The 25,968-nt window shown below is 37.3% G+C and overlaps 1 pseudogene; it reads right to left on the bottom strand.

The window, feature by feature from the left end:
- Positions 1 to 1,479: 1,479 nt before the first annotated feature.
- LOC132847678 (zinc finger protein 850-like) overlaps positions 1,480 to 25,968 on the bottom strand; it is a 43,801-nt pseudogene continuing 19,312 nt past the window's right edge.

Here is a 25,968-nt window from a genome sequence, read left to right as displayed (position 1 = left end):
CTTAATCCTCGTCTCTGTAAAAAGGTAATGGAGACTAGTTCAATTTAAAATACTATAAGAATAAAATCTTTTAGCCCATTAGAACACTATGGGTGCTTTTCCAAGATAACGATGATATTATTATTTAACTTAAGTTATGATTACAAAAAAGTTTATTTAAATGTCTTTAATTGTATTTTCATGGGACGATAGAAACAACTTCGTTACTTGAGGAGGTAAAAGAACTGGTGCCAGCAATATCATCACTATAATAATCAATGTATCACCCAGTCATAGAAATAGTGTTTATACTTTTTTCCTCATTGCATTTGGTAAGTAAGATGTTCAGTGAATATTTCTGTGTTTAACGTGTATGTGTACTTTGATGAAGTTTGACTACTGTTTTTTTTTTATTTGCAGGATCAGTGCAGTGCAAGTAGAGTGGAAGCACAACTCCATATCAATGCTGTTCTGTTATATGAATATATAATATAATATAAATTTGCCCAGAATATATGGGCAAACTTAAAATCCTAAGATTATATGACCACTTCTGTCATGTTGAGTAACATGAAAATGTTTTAACATCCTGCATGATGTTTTAATTTAGTACTGTTGAAGACTGCCACTGAGACCCTGGCATCTTTGTTAAATTTGTAAATGTATTTTTGTTCTTATAGTTGAGCAAAGAATTCACCAGGCTTGTGTCAAAAGACCTGAGCAAGTCCTTTTTTGAAGGCCTAGATTGTCATCTCTCGAAGCTGATACAGTTATTCAGGTCAAAGCGTTATGAGGACATTCCAGAAATGACGTCAATACTGCAGAGCCTTCATAAGGATGTAAGTCTATTTCAGAGCAGTCTTTCTCTCCCCAAAATGACAATTCTGTGATCATTTACTCACTTTCGTGTTTGTCCAAACCTCTGTGACCTTTTTTCTTCTATGAATCATAAAAGTAGTGAGAGTGACATCTTTTCATACAATAACTAAGTGTCTAAAAAGTAACCTACACAATTTGTGTGTCATATTCCAAGTCTTCTAAAAACATACATTCTCTTTGTATGATGAAAACATAAAAATTTCAGTCTTTGTTTAGAGTAAAGTTTGTATTAGCTACTAGATTAATATCAAACCTCATTGGTTCTTTTGATCAAATGTGACACAAGAACAACTGAGGTTTGATGTATTATGTCATGGTAACATAAAAACTGATATGATCGGTTTATTACACAAAGTTCACAGGCAGGTGTGTTGAACCAGGTTGGAGTAAAACTCTACAATACATTTTTTCTCTCCAGGAGCAGGATTAGACACCCCTGAATTAAGTAGCATGAGCGTGTTACATCCACTATTAAATCTTATTTTGGTGAACAAAAAGTTAACAAACAACTGTTGTTTCACACATCATTGTCAATTTATTTACAATAAAAGTATACAAGTGTAAATGTGCAAATTTGAAAAAAAAAGTTTTCATTCTTTCAAAAGCATCTAAGTGCCCATCCGTAAAAAGAGTATATAAAGATTGTTATAGTAAAAGATTATTTAAGTTATAGGTAAAGATTGTTATAGAGTATATAAAGATCTAAGTGCCATCTTAGAGCACTATTTTGGCTCTAAGATGGGTCTGTGCATACAGAAGTTTGCGCCTGTTTGTGTGAGCTGTGTATATGTGAAGGTTTTTCTTGTCTAGTGTTTTTATATCTTTGCAAGAGAATTCTTCATGTCTGTGTTTTTGGATGCAATGTATCTGTTTAAAAAAATAAATTCTGAGTTTGAATTTTGCAGTTGTGTTGATTTCATAAAAAAATCTGGTTAGATATCCAGAACTACTTGTCAAACCAATGAAGTCCAGTAAACTCAGTTATGTTGAGGAAAAATGACTATTTTATGTCAATTAGACTAGATCTATTGTTGTGGAAACATGAAAAATTGTGTTTTACCAATAGGTTTTTTAGTTGACTTAACTAAAGCTTTTAAATGCTCATTAATTGATTCAGTAGGTTGGATCAATAATTTCAACAAATGAATAAAAGTTGAGTGAACTTAACACCTCATGTATGTTAAACTTAAGTGAGTCAATGCAACAAGATGACTTGACTAAGTCAAGTTGTGTCAACAAATCATTTTTTACAGTGCAGTAAATAAGCATAAGCTTGCCTATAGTAGAATGCACACCCGTCATTCAATACAACAATCTTTATATACTCTTTTTAGGGATGGGCACTTGTGGAGCATCCGACCTGCACTTCCCTTGCATTTGCCTGGCACTTGCCTTGCATTTGCCTGCCACTGTCCAGGACAGTGCACAGGCTCTTGTAAAAGAGTGATAGGCCCCCGTGTCTATTAGGAAATCATTTGGTTACATCATTTTGTGGTTAACTTACTTAAACCTCCCTTGTTCATGCAACACATGTGCCCCTGCAGTGCCTATGCAATGCGTCATATCTCGCACATCAGAGATTTACATCAGCCAGGCTTACAACATCCTGTAGCTATATGGACCAGCTTGTTCTATTTTCTTCTAGCCCCATTCAACATTTAAAATATATATTTCAATTACAGAAAAAAGGATACAGTGATGCCTCGAGATACAAGTGCTTTGACATACAAATTTTTTGAGATACGAGCTGTGATTCGACCAAATTTTTGTCTTGATATACGAGCAAATTTTTGAGATACGAGCATCCGAGCCGCCGCCGCCGAAACAAAGATCCCCAACAACCACGTGTGCTCGTTTCCCCCGCCTCAGCTTCCCGCGTCTCACTCGGTTAAAGCCGCCTTTCCGCTGCACACGACAAACGACGGCCGATAAAACGGAAGTCATTCATTTCCTATGGAGAGTCGCAAAGGCGTTGTGTGAGGTGCTGACCATCTGCGGATCCGTAATTTTCGGATCCGTTTTGAGCGTTAAATCCGTTAAAAAAATTGAACTTGTGCGACTACACCGCATCCGATATGCTGACCGGACAAGTTTTTATTAAAACGACCGGCAGATGTTAGTGAGGAAAGAGTGACAAAAAAGGCAAAAACAAGTGAAGAAAAAAGCGATGAAGAAAATTAAGCAAAATTAATGTAAAGAAAACAGAAATTGTAGCAATTAATTTAAGTTAAGAGAATTTCAGTTCTGTCAGGACCACTTTGTCAAAAGAGAATTTATTAGATGATATGCATACAGTTAGTGTTGGCGGTATGGTTCTGTTCTGGACAAAAATCCACGCGCCCGTCCGTGCGCATGTGTGGTCAGAGCGCGGGGAGCAGCGACTAGAAAATAGAATAGACCCCCGTATGACAGAACCTCTAATCAGGCATAGTATTAGATATGCTCGCTTACGCGTTTTTTGGAAAGTAATAAATTATTCATTCATTCATTAATTTTCTACCGCTTATCCGACCTACTTCGGGTCATGGGGAGCCTGTGCCTATCTCAGGCGTCATTGGGCATCAAGGCAGGATACACCCTGGACGGAGTGCCAACCCATCGCAGGGCACACACACACTCTCATTCACTCACGCAATCACACACTACGGACAATTTTCCAGAGATGCCAATCAACCTACCATGCATGTCTTTGGACCGGGGGAGGAAACCGGAGTACCCGGAGGAAACCCCCGAGGCACAGGGAAAACATGCAAACTCCACACACACAAGGCGGAGGCGGGAATCAAACCCCCAACCCTGGAGGTGTGAGGCGAACGTGCTAACCACTAAGCCACCGTGCCCCAGTAATAAATTAATGAATGGATAAATAAATAATTAAATAATTAGAGAGAGAGAGAAAAATATGTGGAGATTTATGACGTAAACTGGTACAAGGAACACAGGTTCCAGCATGGTGGAGTCAGGGTTGGAGGAGGGAGTTTAGATCGCGGCAGCAGCGAAGCTCTAGGGCGGCTCTATGAATTGGAATTTAAATTGTCGGGTAATATGGATGTCGTAACCGGATTGGTGTGGACAGCTGATTAACAGCTGATGCACGCTTGACGACGTGGCCTGCCAGAACTAACACGATGCTTGATTTAAGTTAATTAATTTTAGTGAAGTTTAGTTAAGTTCCATTTAAGTGTAAGGTAGCATTAAGAGTGTACATTAGCGAGTAAGTGAACGAAAGCGAAAGTGTACATACGAGACAAAATTCCTCCTCCTCCGCCTGTTTAATCCTCCCTCAACCTCCGTGCGCATCTTCCGTAAAAGTAAAACCAGTTTATTTTTTTAACATTCTCTTTTATTACTGCATGTTTTTATACAATATTTGACATTTATATATACAGGTACTGTACATTTTTCATATTCAAAACAAACAAAACAACTGGAGTGGAATTTTGCAAGCTGGAACGGATTAATGGGATTTCAATTAATTTAAACAGGATTTGAGATACGAGCAATTTGAGATACGAGCAAGGTCACGGAACGAATTAAACTCGTATCTCGAGGCATCACTGTACATATAAATGTAAATAAAGGCAATCAGAACTCTCTTGAACTTCTGATAAATAAAACTTATTGCATAAATCTTCTTAGTCAGTTGAAATCTTCTTCCAGCTGTCTAGGTACAGCGTCTGATCCTCTGCAATCTTGCAGTAGCATTTATTGCAATTGGAATTGCAATTGTATTAAATTCATATTGAATTGTTTCATTTCTGTAATTAAGTTTTCTACTTTCAGAAGTTTTTTAGCAAATATCGTTGCTTTTGTTCCTCTTTCCTATCCCATTTAGCTTCTCTATGCCTCTTCCTTTTTACCTTTAACATTTGTTCTTGTTCACTTTGCTTTTGGGCAGGAATGTCTCCTAAAATGTGTTTGGGTTGAGTTTTAGCTTTGGGTCGAGGGAATTCATGAATCCTACAACTCAATTCTTACCTATTCCTACAACAGGAGACAGAACAGTTCCTTGGGGAGCACCCCTAACTAACTGCCTTCTGGGACATTATGTGCCTTTATTATGTGTGATTTAAGTGCCAGTGGTCTATAGTTATTTAGTTTGCTGGGGCATCCCAGCAAACCAAACATGGAACTGGTACTGGAACCAAACATGATGCTTTTCAAAGCAGAGGCTCTCTCTAGGCTGAGGCTCAGGCTGAAAAGATGCTTAAGCACTCCACTATACCTCAGGTTTGGAAAACATTTTAATGTAAACTGTATCCTTCCTATATATTCATTATGTTACAATAACATACACATGAACTGAAAGCTTTCTTGACAGTTTCTGTATTATTCACCATTATGTTTTGCATGGGGAACTTTTGTATAAATCTGCTGATGCCTTTTAACAATTTTCTTTGTTTCCTTTAAATGTTCTTAGTTAAATCTCTACAACAATTTTCATATTGTCATCAGCAATATATCTTTCTCCATTGGGAATAAGCTGGTGCGTTTTCAAATAAGTTGAAATTGCAAAGCTCTTCCCACATAGTGAGCATTCATATAGCTTCATCCTGTGTGAATAAGCAGGTGCCTTTTCAAAGAACTAGACTGTGTAAAACTCTTTCCACAGTGTGAGCAGCTATAGGGCTTCTCTCCAGTGTGAATGAGCAGGTGTTTTTCCAAATGATCTGATCTTGCAAAACTCTTTCCACAGTGTGAGCAGTGAAACGGTTTCACTCCAGTGTGAATGCGCTGGTGGTTTTTCAAAGAATTTGACTGTATAAAACTCTTTCCGCAGTGTGAGCAGCTATAGGGCTTCTCTCCAGTGTGAATGTGCAGGTGGTTTTTCAAAGAACGTGAAAGTGTAAAACTCATTCCGCAGTGTGAGCAGCTATAGGGCTTCTCTCCAGTGTGAATGCGAAGGTGGTTTTTCAAAGAACTTGAACATGTAAAACTCTTTCCACAGTGTGAGCAGCTATAGGGCTTCTCTCCAGTGTGAATGCGAAGGTGGTTTTTCAAAGAACTTGAACATGTAAAACTCTTTCCACAGTGTGAGCAGCCATAAGGCTTCTCTCCAGTGTGAATGCGCAGGTGCTTTTTCAAAAAAATTGTCTGTGTAAAACTCTTTCCGCAGTGTGAGCAGAAATAGGGCTTCTCTCCAGTGTGAATGCGCTGGTGATTTTTCAAATGACTTAACTGTGTAAAACTCTTTCCACAGTGTGAGCAAGTATAAGGCTTCTCTCCAGTGTGAATGCGCTGGTGATATTTCAAAGAACTTAAATTTGTAAAACTCTTTCCGCAGTATGAGCAGCTATAGGGCTTCTCTCCAGTGTGAATGCGCTGGTGGTTTTTCAAAGAACTTGAATCTGTAAAACTCATTCCGCAGTGTGAGCAGCTATAGGGCTTCTCTCCAGTGTGAATGCGCTGGTGCCTTTTCAAAGAACTTGAATGTGTAAAACTTTTTCCGCATTGTGAGCAGCTATAGGGCTTCTCTCCAGTGTGAATGCGCTGGTGGTCTTTCAAAAACCTTGATCCTGTAAAACTTGTCCCACACTCTAAGCACTGATATGGCTTCTCTCCAGTGTGAATGCGCTGATGTCTCTTTAAGTTACTTAGAACTTTAAAACTCCATCCACATTGTGAACAGCAATATGGTTTCTCTCCTGTGTGAACACGCATGTGTATTTTAAGTATACTCGGAGTTAAAAAACTCTTTCCACACTCTGAGCAGTAGTGAATTCTGTTCTTGTCCATTCTGCACAAATCCCTCTGTGGTGATTAATTGTGTGAAGACAGCCAGATGATAACGTTTCACTCTGTAGCAGAACAGTAGACAAAACATCTTAGATTATTCGGTGCTAAATAAGTATCCTGTGCTTTATTCATCAGTCACAGAAACTGAAAAGTGGCAAGTAAATAAACAAGGACAAAACTTATGCTATCAGTGTTCAGGTAAACATATAAACCTCCCTCAAAAATAGAGCTGCCAACAAGAGTTTCAAGGTTATGTCTATTTATTTGCATGTTTCATGGTTTCTGGCCATTTAACAAGCAAATTTAATTTAACTTTGTTTCTTTAGCAACACTAATGACAAAACCATCCAGTAATGAAAACCATCCAGTCCTGAATAACTGACTATCTACCTTTAGCATAAAGTCTATTCTTGTAAATACAATATTCTAAAGTAATTTCATACTTGACATTTTTTTAAAGAATATAAAAAACATTTCCTATTTATTTCTTTTTAAACAGTTATTTAATTTCTATTAATGTAAATAAAGAAAAAATGTTTATGCATGTTTAGACTATTCTAAGTTTAACCCATCTATTTATTTATCTATTTATTTATTCATTTATTTATTGGAATCAGGCAAATATAGTTTTTAATTGTAGAGACACAATTTAGTGCACAATAAATTGTAGTCAATTTTGAATATTGTATTCATTTAAATCTCCTTAAATACACATAAGGACAAAGACACAGTCCAACAACAGGCTATTTCACAGCCATTAGCCAACTATTACCACATTATCTTTTGAGTCTGGGGTTTGGCAGGTACACGTCTAGAACCATCTGGTCAATCAAAGATATGCAAAGTGACTGGATAGATTGTTATCTTATCAGGGTCTGAAACATAAATCCCTAAGGAATATAAAAACAACTTTTCCTTAAAGTTATGTCTACCTTAACAGTTATTTAAGTTATATTATTGTAAATAAAGAAAAAGTTTAAATGACCATTAAAAAAAGAAATAAATCTTACCAATGATCTTTTTTTAAATCAAGGTAATTTCACCACAGTCTTGTGTGTGAATACCTCAACTATGCTGACTGTAAGAAGACTTTGACAAACTGAACAATGGGGTAACACACACCCTTCTTGTTGGTGATGAACACTCAAAGGTCCTCAAAAGTTCCTGCGAAATGATTGAACACTGAAAGCATAGAAATTATGAAAATAATTTCATAGACAATTCATAGAATGTCCTATGAAACAAAATTGTTTTGCTGAAAGTGTGTGCAGTTCACGTTCTTTAGACAAAATCCAAACCCTTTAGCCCTCTAAGTATTAAAAAACTCAATCAAAAGTGGATATCAGCTCATGACACTGAATGTGAAGCCTTTAACTGGCCATTCAATATGTCTAGAAACGCATTATAATGGGTTACATTACTTACTTTGTACTTACTGGTTATTATTGTGTTGCATGGTTTCTGGTTATTTTGTGGCTCACCAAGTCAAATCTAACTTTGTTCGTTTAGCAATACTGTGTAAGATATCGGGCGTCAAGGCAGGATACACCCTGGATGGAGTGCCAACCCATCGCAGGGCACACACACACTCTCATTCACTCACACAATCACACACTACGGACAATTTTCCAGAGATGTCAATCAACCTACCATGCATGTCTTTGGACCGGGGGAGGAAACCGGAGTACCCGGAGGAAACCCCCGAGGCACGGGGAGAACATGCAAACTCCACACACACAAGGCGGAGGCAGGAATCGAACCCCCAACCATGGAGGTGTGAGGCGAACGTGCTAGCATCAAGACTATTCGTTCAAAAGTAATATCATACTTGACATTTCCTAAATAATATAAAAAAACAACAATTTCTTTCTATATATATATATATATATATATATATATATACATATAAATATATATATATATATATATATATATATATATATATATATATATATATATATATATATATATATATATATATTTTATGGAATCAGGCAAATATAGTTTTTAAAATAATTTATTTACTTAAAGAAGGAAAACTTGAAAACTTATCAAGTAAAAGCAATCTATTTCTTAAATCCCAGTAATTTCACAGCAGTCTTCTCAGTGAGAACCTCAACTAAAATGTCAGGGGGTCTCCTTTAAGTACAAAGACACAGTCCTCTCCTGAGGACAAAGACACAGTCCAACAACAGGCCATTTCACAGCCATTAGCCAACAATTACCACATTATCTTCTGAGTCTGGGGTGTGGCAGGTACACGTCTAGAACCATCTGGTCAATTAAAGATGCAAGATAACTGGGTTGACCTTAGTTGAGTGACTTTGAAGCAAAACTGACTGCCCTTGTGACAGCATGACCATCCTGAATTTGGAAGAGCACCACCCCAAAGCCACTTTCTGAAGCATTATCAGACAGTATAAACACTTTTAAGAAATCAGGGTGCAGAAGTAAAACTTGCGTCACCTTCAAATTCTCAAATGCTCAGAGGAAACATAGCTAAAGATTTTCAAGAACACACAGAAACCCATGCTCAGGTCACCGCATCTTAATGGTACAATATTGACTCTAATATACGTTTCCAAAGCACATATTCTGTCTTAAACAGTGAGTAATAAACTTATCCAACATTACACAATACCACAGTAGAACACAGTGTCATGTATATTTTAATTACATTTTTGTACAGAGGCTTCCTCGCCTCTGGGTGCTCTGGGAGTATGGGGTCCGGGGCCCTCTGCTAAGGGCTGTTCGGTCCCTATATGACCGGAGCAGGAGTTTGGTTCGCATTGCCGGCAGTAAGTCAGACTTGTTCCCGGTGCATGTTGGACTCCGGCAGGGCTGCCCTTTGTCACCGGTCCTGTTCATTATTTATATGGACAGGATTTCTAGGCGCAGTCAGGGGCCGGAGGGAGTCCGGTTTGCGGACCACGGGATTTCGTCTCTGCTTTTTGCAGATGATGTTGTCCTGTTGGCTTCTTCAAATCAGGACCTTCAGCGTGCACTGGGACGGTTTGCAGCCGAGTGTGAAGCGGCAGGGATGAGAATCAGCACCTCCAAGTCCGAGGCCATGGTTCTCAGCCGGAAAAGGGTGGCTTGTCCCCTTCGGGTTGGTGGAAAGCTCCTGCCTCAAGTGGAGGAGTTTAAGTATCTTGGGGTCTTGTTCACGAGTGAGGGAAGGATGGAGCGGGAGATCGACAGGCGGATCGGTGTATCTTCTGCAGTGATGCGGTCGATATACCGGTCTGTTGTGGTGAAGAAAGAGCTGAGCCGCAAGGCGAAGCTCTCTATTTACCAGTCGATCTACGTTCCTACCCTTACCTATGGTCATGAGCTTTGGGTCATGACCGAAAGGACAAGATCCCGGATACAGGCGGCCGAAATGAGTTTCCTCCGCAGGGTGGCTGGGCGCTCCCTTAGAGATAGGGTGAGGAGCTCGGTCACTCGGGAGGAGCTCAGAGTAGAGCCGCTGCTCCTCCACATCGAGAGGAGTCAGCTGAGGTGGCTCGGGCATCTGTTCCGGATGCCTCCTGGACGCCTCCCTGGGGAGGTGTTCCGGGCATGTCCAACCGGGAGGAGGCCCCGGGGAAGACCTAGGACACGCTGGAGGGACTATGTCTCTCGGCTGGCCTGGGAACGCCTCGGTATTCCCCCGGAGGAGCTGGAGGAAGTGTCTGGGGAGAGGGAAGTCTGGGTGTCCCTGCTCAGACTGCTGCCCCCGCGACCCGGCCCCGGATAAGCGGTAGAAGATGGATGGATGGATGGATGGATGGCTTCCTCGCCTGATGTAATCATCAATATCACCCAAGTGGACAAACCAGGTTTGTTGTTTCATTTGTTGTCTCATCCAAATGAATGAGGAAAAAAAAATTTAGTTCTTTTTGTTCCAAATCTTTTCTATACATACGGTATTGTCAAAATTGTCATTGTTATTCAACGTTAAAAACTTCTATCTCCCAACATAGTCTATCAGTCCAACTTCCATTTCCAACCCAGTAAAATACTGTAGCTTCTTATGTCTAAATTCACTAATGCTATTTGAGATCATGTCCAAAATTCTAAATTCCCACACTACAAGCAGTGAAATTACATCTCTCCAGAGTAGTATTTCGAGCAAAACTCTTCCCACACAGTACGCAATAATGCGGCTTCTCTCCTATGTGGACGGCCCAAAGTTTTATGAGATTATCTTGCAGTGCAAAACTTTTTCCCACACTGTGAGCAGCAATATGGCTTCTCTACTGTGCCAATGCCCTTTTTTTCTGAAGCTCCACACACTTGTAAAGCTCCTCTCACATTCTGAGCAGCAATACGGCTTCTCTCCTGTGTGAACTTGCTGGTGGGTTTTAAAAGCACTTTTATACATGGAACTCATCCCACACACTGTGCACTAACATGTTTTTTCTCCTGTGTGAATATGGTAGTGTATTTTGAGAGAAACTTTTCCCACACAGTGAGCAGTAGTGAATTCCCTCCTTGCAATTTTTGGAATGAATCTGTCTTTGATGGTGTTTAGCTTCATTAGAACCAGACGATGAAATCATTCTGTAGCAGAACATTCTGCAGCAGAACATTATACAAAACCAACAATCTTAATTTTGAAGCTACACAGCAATGGATTACAAACTTTTTTAGATATTTTAGGCAACAACGTGTTTCAGAAGCAGCTGTTTTTATTTGACCTTTTCATATGTTTTGAATATTGCATGAATATGATGACTACTATCTACAACAGTACTAGTCTAATAAACAAAAGACAACCAAATAAGCAAATAAATAGTCAGTGTGTTTCCTGCTTCAAACATTAAGGATTCAGAATAATTGCTGGTTGGTATTTTGTAAAGTTCTTTTTCAGAAGATCATTTAACATTTAATGTGTCTTATTTATCAGTCATAAATAAATGGTCTAAATATAATGAAAATGATATAGCTACATGCAGCAATAAAAGAGCCAAGCACCTCAGAGCTACCAGGTAAGTAAATGGACACATTGTTATTGAAACCTGTTATTCAGTATAGAACCCAAAAGTGGCCAACTTTCACTAAACTTGGTGTGTGAAACACAGGCCTAATGGTAAGCACATGCACTAACATTTATGAATTGCATATGCACACAAATGCATTGCAGAGATATGGTCACTTTTCCTTCATGGCACGATCAAGAATGAATTTGTGTGCACAGTGTGGTCATATCTGTCAACCTGGAACTATTCTTTAACAGGTCCCAAAGACATTGTCCATTGAGGTAAAACGCAAAAGCTCATTGTGCCATAACTCTAGTGGGAGATGGTTAAATTTGATTTTGACAAAAGTGAAGATGAATGAAAGATGTCATAAGTGCAATTACAATAGGTGCCTCAATCACAAAACTGGTTATCACAATCACATTTCTGCCCATTTATAGTCTTGACAGCTGTAATTTAAATTCATTTCAAATTAGTTAGACACTATCCAATGGAACATTAATTTCCTAACCCTTTAACCCTCATTTTTAAAAAGATTTTAAAATTATCTTATATTATATGATGATGTGGATTTTTATTATTATAATACTTTTATTATTATAATTATTAATAAGCATTTTTATAATGCTTAAACAGTTTCACTAGGAGTGTCATATGCTCTTTGTCTTCTGTGTCATGAAAATTTTGAACCTCCACTGAGATGATCCGCACTCTGTGAGGATCCTGAGGCATCTAGAGATTTACCAGCTCCAGCTGGACTCTGCTATATTAAGAGAAGCTGCCAACTCCATGTGGTCTTTGAGGACAACAACCTCCTCATCAATACAACATTTATCATGTATATTTATAATCACACGTCCAGTGTCACCCATATGAGGTTGAGGTTCACTTTGAGTCTGGTTCCTCTCAAGGATTCTTCCTTTAGCATTCAAGGGAGTTTTTACTCCCCACAGTTACCTGAGTCACCCCAGACTTGCTCATTGTGGATAAATGCAAACACATTTAAATATATCTAATATTAATTTTGAATTTTTGTTTTATATTAATCTTTATATTATTCTTTATAATAACCTTTTGTTCTAGGTTTATGTTCTGTAAAGCTGCTTTGAGACAATGTCAATTGTAAAAGGCGCTATACAAATAAATTAATTTGAATTTTAAATACATTTGTTATACATGTGTGTGTATATATATATATCACAATATTCAATGCGTTTCTATATAAACACAATATTTTTACTACACAGTATACCTATATCACATATCTTTGAATCTGGTACAGTATATACTGAATGTTTATACCTTTTTCAGCATAACTTTTTTCAGTATATACTGAATGTTTATACCTTTTTTCAGCATAACTTTTTTCAGTGTATACTGAATGTTTATACTTTTTTCAGCGTCACTTTTTTCAGTATACTGAATGTTTATACCTTTTTTCAGTATATACTGAATGTTTATACTTTTTTCAGCATAATTTTTTTCAGTATATACTGAATGTTTATACTTTTTTTCAGTGTAACTTTTTTCAGTATATACTGAATGTTCATACCTTTTTCAGTATATACTGAATGTTTATACCTTTTTTTCAGTATATACTGAATGTTCATACCTTTTTCAGTATATACTGAATGTTTATACCTTTTTTCAGTGTAACTTTTTTCAGTATATACTGAATGTTTACACCTTTTTCAGCATAACTTTTTTCAGTATATACTGAATGTTCATACCTTTTTCAGTATATACTGAATGTTTATACCTTTTTTCAGTGTAACTTTTTTCAGTATATACTGAATGTTTATACTTTTCTCAGTATACACACTCAGGCACCCTTTGAGCAACTTGTGTCATTTGCAGAGTGACAATATATGTATTATTTATTATAAATAGAAAATATGTATTTATTAATTAAAGAAAGAAAGCCTTACCAAGCGCAAAAGAGCAGATATTTCTTTTTCTTCCCCTCTCACTAAAGCTCTTCCCAGCAATAGACCCTCGTGTTTCTATTCGACGCACAGAATCCGTCCAGTTTCCGTTACACTCCGTTAATACCAAGCTTTTAATTTACACACGTTTTCATTTTAGGGATCCTGTTTGTTGATCAAAAAATATCGTACAACTAAAACCGGAACACGTTATAACAGACTTTTGTAGTTTGCACGCGCACTGGTTTGACAAAACTTCCGGTCTTTACTGGTTGCCATGCCAACATTCAAACAACCTCAGCAGATATTTACGGAAGCTCATTTTACCGTTTTTATAATTTAACACGTTAATTTGTTAATTAGTATCAGTTTAATCTATAATCTCTCGGTTATAATCTGAGTCTCTAAATTCAATTCAATTTGAATTCGTTTCTGTAGCGTTTTTTTTTTTTTTTTTTTTTACAATTGACATTGTCTCAAAGCATCTTTACAGAACATAAACAAAGAACAAAAGGTTATTATAAAGTTTAATATAATACAAAAATTCAAGATTAATATTAGATATATTTAAATACTAAATATAAATGTTTATATACTCTCCAGTCAGGTCTGAACCTCAGTTAAAACAGGCGGCAGGTTGTAACAACTATAAAAAGAAAATATTCTATTCTGTGCAGTTAGCCAAGTAAATTTACTTTACTGCTAAATAATTAACAGGCCAATAAAATGTGATTGGTGTGTAACCTTGGGAAATAATGAGAGCCAAGTCCATAAGATTCATCACAGCGTTTTCCATAGCTGTCTTGTGAAGCTCCGTCGATTTATCACACTAAGGAAAAATGAGGAGGCAGGAGTGATAGAGATCTCTGTTGGATGTGACTCCCATCTTTAGGTTTTCAGTGAAGATCAGGAGATATCTCAAGGTACTTAGTCTCTTTAGACAGTATCTGCTATGACTATGGCTTGACTAAAGGATCATGTATGCCTAAAAATAATTTATAGGAGCCTACACAGACAGATTATTAAGCAGTGATGTATATAAATAACTAAATAATTTACTTAATTTTTGTATTATTTAATATAAGTAAAAACATCTTTTTGCTGACAGTATATTTTCTGATATCTTGTGTTTTTAATTAGGTGGTTTTAATGTGAAATATGATCATGTTATCCTCACACTTTCTGGCTAAATAATAATAGTAAAAACATTTTTAACTCTCAAAGTAGGCTGCATATTTGTACCAGACATAAAAAAAGTCTTTGAACCTGTGTGTTTTGATCTACATTTAAAAAAACACAGTAAAAGCAAATAAGTACAAATGATATTTATTTTGCTGCAGCAAAAGGTGCTTTCCATACAGTGCAGAATGCCGAGTCTACACAGTGAAGAGGCAAAGTTTTAGTGATTCAGCTCTCCCTTTTATACCCTAGATGTCTGCTTGTGTTTATTTGACTGCTCAGTTACCTCAGTAAAGTCAGATCTTATCAAGCACATGCACCCACTCTCCCCTAAGTTCCCATCCTTTCAACACATAGAATGTTTATGGCAGGAACATTTATGGCAGGAACATTTGTGGTATGAATGTTTATGGCAGGGACATTTCCATCTGTTCTCACAACAAACCATTTAGTGTTAAATAACTGTAGTACTAAATCTAGAGAAAACAATGTTAGTTTGTGCCCTGCTCTCCACCAGTCTAGATTTTCTAGCTCTTTTTTAAATTATTCATTTATTCATTCATTCATTCATCTTCTACCGCTTATCCGAACTACCTTGGGTCACGGGGAGCCTGTGCCAATCTCAGGCGTCATTGAGCATCAGACAGGATACACCCTGGACGGAGTGCCAACCCATCGCAGGGCACACACACACACACACTCATTCACTCACGCAATCACACAATCAACCTACCATGCATGTCTTTTGACCGGGGGAGGAAACCGGAGTACCCGGAGGAAACCCCCGAGGCACGGGGAGAACATGCAAACTCCACACACACAAGGCGGAGGTGGGAATCGAACCCCGACCCTGGAGGTGTGAGGCATTGTGCTAACCACTAAGCCACCGTGCCCCCCTCTTTTTAAATTATAAGAATTATAATTATAATAATAATAATTTAATTATTATTATTAATATTAAAGATAAACTACCTCTGAAAGCCAAAACTATTCAGATTTTATTGAAGAAATGTAAGATTGAATTCAGTAATTAGAAAAAAAACATCACTGAGGATAAATCCATAAACATTTAAATACTACAATTCCATTCAAGATGGTAAGCTTGACCCTTAAATTCAGAAAGTAAAAAAATCTTCAAAGCATGACCAGGCCAAGTTATCAGTGCAGGTGTGAAAATAACTTCTTTTAAATTGTATGATTACATCTGTACATTACATTGAATGTTTGGTTCATTCTGAATAGGATCATACCCCTAATTATAAAAGGGTGTGCTCACTTATGCAACTCAGTTATATGTAAATTTAGTTTCCTTTTTTCCTCGTTCATAGTTTTTTCACTTTAACAACAGAGCATTTCACATTTCAAAAGCACCACTATTACCACCACATCTGAGACTGGGGTGTGAATCTTGAACCATCTGATCAGTTACAGATACACAATGTATTCTGAGACTGGATGAATTATTCCATTATCAAAATATGTAGAGCAAAATATTAGCATCTAATACTTAATTTTGCTTTCTTCCTGTCTCGTATTTTAGGAAAAAGAGTAGGTTCATCAGTGAACAAATTAAAACAAAGCTTTAGAGACAAATTCCACTCCAAGATACACATCTAGATTAGATTAGATTAGATTAGATTCAACTTTATTGTCATTACAAACGTACAAGTACAAGGCAACGAAATGCAATAGAGATAATAAAGCTAATAGAGCTCAATCCTAACCCAATCCTAAAAAGGTTTAAGTATTATAAGGTAATACGTTTAGGACTCTAAACATATAAACTTGATTAAATCATTAGTATGGGAGTGGCAGCAAGACATCATGGATCACCACGAACAAAGGGTCTACGTGACCGAGATTACCATTTAAAGTGACCATTTGGTTGATAACAATTGTAACAATACCAAGACAAGGTGTACGTGACCATGATTAACATTTAAAGACAATCAGCTAGACAACAAGGTGTAGCCCAGCCATTTGGGAGACATTCAGTTCCTACACTCAATACATATTCAAAGCAGAACCTCATTTAAATTACCAAAAGGGAAAACAGTATAAAATGCTTGAGCAGGAATTGCTCTGGGTTCTTACTGACTCCGATGAACCCAAAGTACTTCATGTATTTTGTCACTGCTATGCTGGAATAAACTTCTTGTTCTTCAATACGATCTTCACCCTCATCATTTTATGAGGGTGATTTTACCTGATGAAACTAAAATGAGAAACATTAAATGGGACATTATTTAGGATTTGCCAGGAATTTACTTGATCCACCTAATTGTTTGTACGGACACATTATGACTAAATGAATAAAATTAATCTGAACTATACAAATAATATATACAAACAATATAATGTAAAAAACATATTGTTTAATATAATTTAATGATTAAACAACACACGGAAAACCCCAAACTCCTGATTGAACCAGGGACCTTGGATAAACAATACTATCTACTGCAGCTTATTTGCAGAATGTTGATTAAAACTTAAGGCATTTACAAAGACATAATGTTTTTTAAAAACAGTGGAGGACAATGTGAAACTTATCCAACATTACACACTTCACACTAGAACTCAGTCATGCTATGTAGTGTTTATTTGAATCATATGTAGTTTCTGCCCTGCGATGGGTTGGCACTCCGTCCAGGGTGTATCCTGCCTTGATGCCCGATGACGCCTGAGATAGGCACAGGCTCCCCGTGACCCGAGGTAGTTCGAATAAGCGGTAGAAAATGAATGAATATGTAGCTTCTCAATGTTTATAGTTGACTTCATTTTTGTCACCTGACATGATCATTAATGTTATTACAGAGCCAGTGCAATATTGAGAAACACAAATATCAAAGGTTTTTTTTTTTTTCTTGATTCTCTCTAAACATCAAGTACAATCTGCATGTCTGCATGGTGACTTGCCAACAAGAACAAAACTTTAAGAGCAGTTTTTTTTATAAAGAAAATACCTGTTTTCTAGGTTACAGTTGAGAGTGGGGGGTAATTACATTACACTTCTTAAAGAGAGAAGAAAGTACTAGATTTCTACTCAATATACTGTAAGCAGACCTGGTATAAAACATGACATTATTTTTTATTACGTCAACAGTTGATGATATGTGCAAATCTTCTGTCTAGGTCAGATTATCCACAGTACTGTGATCAAGTCAAGTCAAGTCACTTTTATAGTCACATCACCACAGCACATGTGCCTTGGTGAGTGAAATACTTAGGAGCAAACTCCAGAAATTGCAGAACAGTTATACAGATAAAGATATAGATAATGAGTTGACGTGAAAATGTGCAATTTGCTCATACATATAGTCAGTACAATGTGTGTACAATATGTACAATTAAGAAACAGATAATGAAATCAACAAGTGAACATGTGCAACATGCTCAAACATATAGTCAGTACACACAGTGTACTGTTGGGCATCCTTACAGTAGCACTGCACATTATATGCAATATGTACTTATATATGTATATGTGTAAATATATGTAAATATATTATATATAAAATACTATAAGGTGCAAAACAGATTGTACAGGTACAGAAGTGACATGGATGTGTATCGGATGGTATCTAGTGGTAACAGATGGATTATGGTATTAAATGCAGTGTGTATGTATAGTCCAGTGTGTATAATGCAGTGTGAATGTATAGTCTAGTGTGGATAGTCCGAAGTGGTGCAGTGTGTGGCATACCATATTGTGAAGTATGCTGTAGGATGTATTAGTTGTGACTGTTAATTAGTCTGATAGCCTGGGCGAAAAAGCTATCCCTCAGTCGACTGGTGTGGGATCGGCTGCTGCAGAGACGTCTTCCTGAGGGAAGCAGAGAGAGCAGTCTGTGGGACGGGAGGCTGAGTCACTGATGATCCTCTGGGCTTTTCTTATACACCTGCCTTGTGTAGATATCCTGGAGGGAGGGAAGCTCACCTCCAACAATGTGGCTGGCAGTTCGCACGACCCTATTCAGAGCTTTACGGTTGCCAGCGGTGCTGTTTCCAAACCAGGCAGTGATGCAGCCTGTCAGGATGATCTCTATAGTGCAGGTGTAAAATGTTCTGAGGATGCTGAGGCTCATTCCAAACTTCCTCAAACAGAGAGTGTAAATACATAAATGTATTTGGATAGTGTTACTTTACAGCTTTTAGAAGAAAGACAAGTTATTTCAGAATCAGCTTCTGCTGCAAAGTTTCAAAGTGTAGTGTGAACAGACCATTTTTATGACATCCCTAATTTCACAAGTTTAAGTTTGATTTAGGAATAATCATGTAAATAATTTTGTGTCACATCCACAAAGATGAATGCATAAACCTTTTCTATACCTACAGGTATACAAACAGGTAAATGTTTTTACTGATGGCTTGACAAGTTTGTTACAGAGTGCCTTGGCTCAGCGAACAGGAAAAAAAAATATCATGGGTATGTTTATGTTTATGTGGTATAAACAAATGATATCCCACCGTCATTCCAAAGTCATAGACAGCTGGGCGTGCCAAGATATTTTCAGTATAATCAGTAATAATTGCTAGCGCTAATCAAATTAGACTCACTAATTCAGTAATCCCATTAGTGTGAATGTGTTGGTGTGTTTGTTGTTTAAAACCTTTTCCAATATGTGATCACAGTGGGGTCTTGTCTTTTGTGTGAGTGAGCTCATGTCTTTTAAAATGACTATGTCGAGTAAAAGTCTTTCCACACTGGGAGCAGTTATAAGGCTTCTCTCCTGTGTGAAATCGCTCGTGTTTTCTGTAATTCGACAGATTTGAAAAACTTTTCCCACACTGTTTGCAGCAATATGGCTTCTCTCCCATGTGAACACGCTGGTGGACATTTAGAATTATTAAACATTTGAAACATTTGATTATCATTCTGTGTGTAAAGAATGAATATAACATACAAGTTTCACTTTTTGAATGGAATTAGTAAAATTAACTTTTTGATGATATTCTAATTATATGACCAGCACCTGTGTGTGTATGTGTATGTGTATTTAATGGAATCAGGCAAATATAGTTTTTAAAATTATTCATTTACTTAAAGAAGGAAAACATACAAGTGATCTTTTTCTTAAATCACAGTAATTTCACAGCAGTGAAATTCTTAACTTAAATGTCAAGGGGTCTCCTTTAAGTACACCTAAGGACAAAACACACAGTCCAACATCAGGCCATTTTACAGCCATTAGCCAATTACTACCACCATTATCTGAGTCTGACGTGTGGCAGGTACACGTCTAGTACCATCTGGTTAAAGATATGCAAAGTGACTGGATAAATTGTTCCCTTATCAGGGTATGGAGAACAAAATATTAGGAATCTAAAATGTAATGTTAAAATTCTGCTACATCGCTGTTTCATATTTTATGAAACAGAGCAGGATTACAAAAGGGGCCCAGCAATGGCAGCCTGGTGGACGTAGGAACGGAACTCACAACATCCCAATTGGTAGGCCAGCAACGTAACCACTAAGCTATTGTAACATTTAATGAAAATAAAATGGAGCAAACTTTGGCATTGCTGCACACACTGACATGCAGAAGCAAATGTGTAAATACATTAATCCTTTGTTACAATATAGAAGAATTTGAGTCACACTATCAGTTGTGATCAAAATATATGTTGAATTTGCTAGTACTGTCTGAATCAGCTTCTAAAATAAAGTTTAGATGTCACATTAGTCATATTGTGGTGCATTCATTAAATAAATGCTATGCTATTTTTTTGGAAGGTAGAAATAAAGTGACCAATATATTTTGTTATAAATGTACATTTCGGTTTCACTGGGAATAAACCTTATTAAATAAATGTATTACCTATAATCAGGCAAAATATTGTTAATTTTTCTTTATTTAGTGTATATATACCCAACTGTACAGGTATTTTTATCTATTGGTATAGATAGCGTTAAATGACAGAATAAGCAAAAAAGGCAAATTGTTAACTGTCACATTAATCTTTAAATATTTATTCATGTTATTAGTAAATGCATTAATATATTTCATTTAAAAAAAAAAGAAAAAACCTTGTTGAAATTGAATTTTTTTATCCAAATAAATTCACCGCAGACTTGTGTGTGAGGATCCCAACTATGTCACTATATGGCCATAAGAAAAGTTTGACAAACTCAAAAATGGGGCTATTATAATAGTGGCTATTATAATTCTAACGTTCAGCCTGTTTGTTCTGCTGCTGATGCACAAATATCTTTGAATGATTCATTATAACACATAAGGTACATTCATTCATTCATTTTCTACCGCTTATCCGAACTACCTCGGGTCACGGGGAGCCTGTGCCTATCTCAGGCGTCATTGAGCATCAGACAGGATACACCCGGGACGGAGTGCCAACCCATCACAGGGCACACACACACACACTCATTCACTCACACAATCACACACTAGGGACAATTTTCCAGAGATGCCAATCAACCTACCATGCATGTCTTTGGACCGGGGGAGGAAACCAGAGTACCCGGAGGAAACCCCCGAGGCACGGGGAGAACATGCAAACTCCACACACACAAGGTGGAGGCGGGAATCGAACCCCGACCCTGGAGGTGTGAGGCGAACGTGCTAACCACTAAGCCACCGTGCCCCCCACATAAGGTACATGATTTACCTAAAAGACTGAAGGCAGATTTGCATCCACTTTGTAAATAAAGCAAACCCAATGTAATAATGAGTAATTTAATGTAATAAGTAAAACTAACCTAAGCTAATCAGCACAGAAGATTTTTCAGTTGTTTTTTATTAATGATATCCCCCAATTTTACAGCTCATGCACACACATTACTGCTTATAGCCATTGTAGTGTAATAAGTTCATCTACTGGCATTCTGGGGGATGGGAAGAAACTGGACAAATCCAGAGTGAACCTCACTGTAAAGAACACACAAAGCAAGCCAAGCTCAGGATTGACACAAGGACCTTGAATACTTGATACACCTTATTATACCTAATATTAATTACCATTTCAAACTAATGTTAACGTACACATGAACTGAAAGCTTTCTTGACAGTGTCTGTGTTCTCCACCATTATATGTTTTGCATGGGGAACTTTTGTATAAATCTGCTGATGCCTTTTAAAACTTCCTTTGTTTCGTTTAAATGTTCTTAGTTAAATCTCTACAACACTTTTCATATTGTCATCAGCAATATATTTTCCTCCATTGTGAATAAACTGGTGCTTTTTCAAATGATATGAACATTTTAAACTCTTTCCACAGTATGAACAGTAATGTGGCTTCACTCCTGTGTGAATAAGCTTTTTTAAATAAGATGAAGTTGTAAAGCTCTTCCCACATAGTGAGCAGTCATATAGCTTCATCCAGTGTGAATGCGCTGGTGCTTTTTCAAAGAACTTGACTGTGTAAAACTCTTTCCACAGTGTGAGCAGCTATAGGGCTTCTCTCCAGTGTGAATACGCAGGTGTTTTGTAAAAGAACTTGATTCTGTAAAACTTTTTCTGCAGTGTGAGCAGCTATAGGGCTTCTCTCCAGTGTGAATGCGCTGGTGTTTTGTAAAAGAACTTGATTCTGTAAAACACTTTCCACAGTGTGAGCAGTAATACGGTTTCACTCCAGTGTGAATGCGCTGGTGTTTTTTAAAAGAACTTGATTCTGTAAAACTTTTTCCGCAGTATGAGCAGCTATAGGGCTTCTCTCCAGTGTGAATGCGCTGGTGCTTTTTCAAAGAACATGACTGTGTAAAACTCTTTCTGCAGTGTGAGCAGCTATAGGGCTTCTCTCCAGTGTGAATGCGCTGGTGGTATTTCAAAGAACTTGAATGTGTAAAACTCCTTCTACAGTGTGAGCAGCTATAGGGCTTCTCTCCAGTGTGAATGCGCTGGTGTTTTGTATAAGAACTTGAATCTGTAAAACTCTCTCCACAGTGTGAGCAGCTATAGGGCTTCTCTCCAGTGTGAATGCGCTGGTGCCTTTTCAAAGATCTTGATTCTGTAAAACTCTTTCCACAGTGTGAGCAGCTATAGGGCTTCTCTCCAGTGTGAATGCGCTGGTGCCTTTTCAAATAACGTGATTCTGTAAAACTCTTTCCGCAGTGTGAGCAACTATAGGGCTTCTCTCCAGTGTGAATATGCTCGTGAATTTTTAAAGCACTTGATTGTGTAAAATTCTTCCAACATTGTGAGCACTGATATGGCTTCAGTCCTGTGTGAATGCGCTGATGTCTGTTTAAGTGACTTAGTTGTCTAAAACTCCATCCACATTGTGAACAGCAATATGGTTTCTCTCCTGTGTGAACACGCATGTGTATTTTAAGTATACTTGGAGTTAAAAAACTCTTTCCACACTCTGAGCAGTAATGAATTCTGTTCTTGTCCATTCTGCACAAATCCCTCTGTGGTGATTAATTGTGTGAAGATAGCCAGAAGATTATGTTTCACTCTGTAGCAGAACAGTAGACAAAACATCTTAGATTATTAGGTGCTAAAAAAGTATCCTGTGCTTTATTCATCAGTCACAGAAACTGAAAAGTGACAAGTAAATAAACAAGGACAAAACTTATGCTATCAGCGTTCAGGTAAACGTATAAAGCTCCCTCAAAAATAGAGCTGCCAACAAGAGTTTCTAGAATATGTCTAGTTATTCAAGTGTTGCATGGTTTCTTTCCATTTAACAGGCCAATTTAATTTAACTTTGTTTCTTTAGCAACACTAATGACAAAACCATCCAGTATACTGAATAACTGACCATCTACCTTCAGCATAAAGTCTATTCTTGTAAATACAATATTCTAAAGTAATATCATATTTTTTAAAGAATATAAAAATAATTCCTTATTTACTCATAAACAGTTATTTAATTTATATTAATGTAAATAAAGAAAAACTGTTTTATTGGGATTGCATGTTTAGACTATTCTAAGTTTAAACCATTTATTTATTAGAATCAGGCAAATAGTTTTTAATTGTGGAGACAATTTAGTGCACAAAGAAATTATACTCAATTTTAAATATTGTATTCATTTAAATCTCCTTAAATACACCTAAAGACAAAGACACAGTCCAACAACAGGCTATTTCACAGCCATTAGCCAACTATTACCACCATTATCTTCTGAGTCTGGGGTGTGGCAGGTACATGTCTAGAACCATCTGGTCAATTAACCTTACTATTTTCCTTGGGTCTATTTGACCCAGCTGAAAGGTTTAATGAAAGTTTAATGTGTCATAACTTGGGTTTTCTTCCACATATTTGCCTGAAATTTACCAGGATTGTTCCAAATTATGAACTTTGCAAGTAAAATTAATTTTGTCTATTTGCGTTGAACTATGTGTTCAGACCAGTATATCGTCGCTGTCGGGCGGAAACCTCGCATGTCCAAATTTTGTCAATTTCATATTTTTTCACATATCGATTCTATTGGTCAGTCCCCACGTGGGTCTGTTATTTTACAAGTTATTAACCAATCTAAAGCCTTGAAAATAGCTTGAGCGCAAATCTCTTAACTCCATTGGACACTTCAACTGTCTGAGAAACCTCGTAACTCCACCTCTTCCTTACTCCGCGGGAGAGCTTCGCGGCAGAAGATTTCTCCTCAAGATTAAGAGATCTTGATTTCTCCTCAAGATTAAGAGTCGCAACGAATCAACACGTCGTAAAGTGATATCTAAAGTGATTTTCGTGGGGCTCAAAGAAAAAAAAATCTTGACCCCCGCTAGTTCTGGTGCTCGTCTGAGGACAGGAATTTAGCGCAAGACAATCCACTGCAACGCGGACTAAACCCTGTGAATTGCAGATAAGATAGGATTGTATCTTTCAATGTCAAGGCAAACCGTTATGTTCAACAAGTAGCTGCCTTTGCCATCATGCTCATCACTTTAAGCAAGCTGGCTGGCTTTTTGCCTCGTTATTATAGGTAAACATGCCGTATAACGTAGTGAAATGATAATTTGACCTTTATTAATTTTTTTATTTTTTGGGTGAACTATTCCTTTAACTATGATTTTCATTCATTCATTTTCTACCGCTTATCCGAACTACCTCGGGTCACGGGGAGCCTGTGCCTATCTCAGGCGTCATCGGGCATCAAGGCAGGATACACCCTGGACGGAGTGCCAACCCATCGCAGGGCGCACACACACACTCTCATTCACTCACACAATCACACACTACGGACAATTTTCCAGAGATGCCAATCAACCTACCATGCATGTCTTTGGACCGGGGGAGGAAACCGGAGTACCCAGAGGAAACCCCTGAGGCACGGGGAGAACATTCAAACTCCACACACACAAGGCGGAGGCGGGAATCGAACCCCCAACCCTGGAGGTGTGAGGCGAACGTGCTAACCACTAAGCCACCGTGAACCCCTAACTATGATTTTATCTATGTTTATCTGTGTTATATATGTATTTTTAATATCTATTTATTACTATTTATTACTGCTTATAATGTTTTTTTATAATATAATATTTGAATTAAATTGAATGTTTTGGATACCACTATTAAATTATTGTTTTTATTATTATTTTACTGACTATAAGTCAGCCTACTTATAGACAATGCCTCTCTTGGCACTGTGCATGTAAAACACTGTTTTTTGGACACTAACAAGTGAAAATAGTTTGGTTAGATACATTTGAGTAGGCCTGTTTTGTTAAAAATCGATAGTTGTAATGCTTCTGTGCAGAAAGAAACCCGTGAGCGACGAAGGTAAGTTTGTGCAGATTAGACTAATTTCCACCTATTAGACAGCCTAATCAGCTTATCGTGTTTTGTATTGCATCACTTATAGCTCTTAAACCTTTAAAATAGAGTTTAGGAAGATGTATGTAACTATAGTCATTAGCTTTGGTTAACTATTGAAGCCTTGTCTCTTGTCAAAAGGCTCAACGTGACCGGAGACTTTATTGAACACTGCTGGCAGCAGCGACCCTGCTCCCAAGTCATAAAGCTTGTATCTCCGATAAAACGTGACTTTGGGAAAATGTTGTGTTAATGTTGGTACACAACAGTATATGATAGCAGTATAAGGTATAATAACAACTTTAACGATACAATGTTTAATAACTCAAAAAAATATGGCGTTTTTTTAATTTCCTGAAAAATAATGGTTTTGGAGATACGAGGATTCCGCCCTACAGCGACGATATACTATGCGTTTTGGATCCTTCTGGGTCATATTGACCCGGCCACATTTAGTGGGGCAATATGTCACACTTTTGCCCTATTCTTCGCAATGAACATACATACAGACACAAAAATGCACACATAAAATGTCCACTAACACACACACCCAAAACACACAAACACCACACACACACAAATTG

This window comes from Tachysurus vachellii, chromosome 6 (genome assembly GCF_030014155.1).
Source record: "Tachysurus vachellii isolate PV-2020 chromosome 6, HZAU_Pvac_v1, whole genome shotgun sequence".
Classification (NCBI taxonomy): domain Eukaryota; kingdom Metazoa; phylum Chordata; class Actinopteri; order Siluriformes; family Bagridae; genus Tachysurus; species Tachysurus vachellii.
Note: the sequence above shows the minus strand (reverse complement) of the source record. Positions and strands in the feature narration are given on the sequence as shown.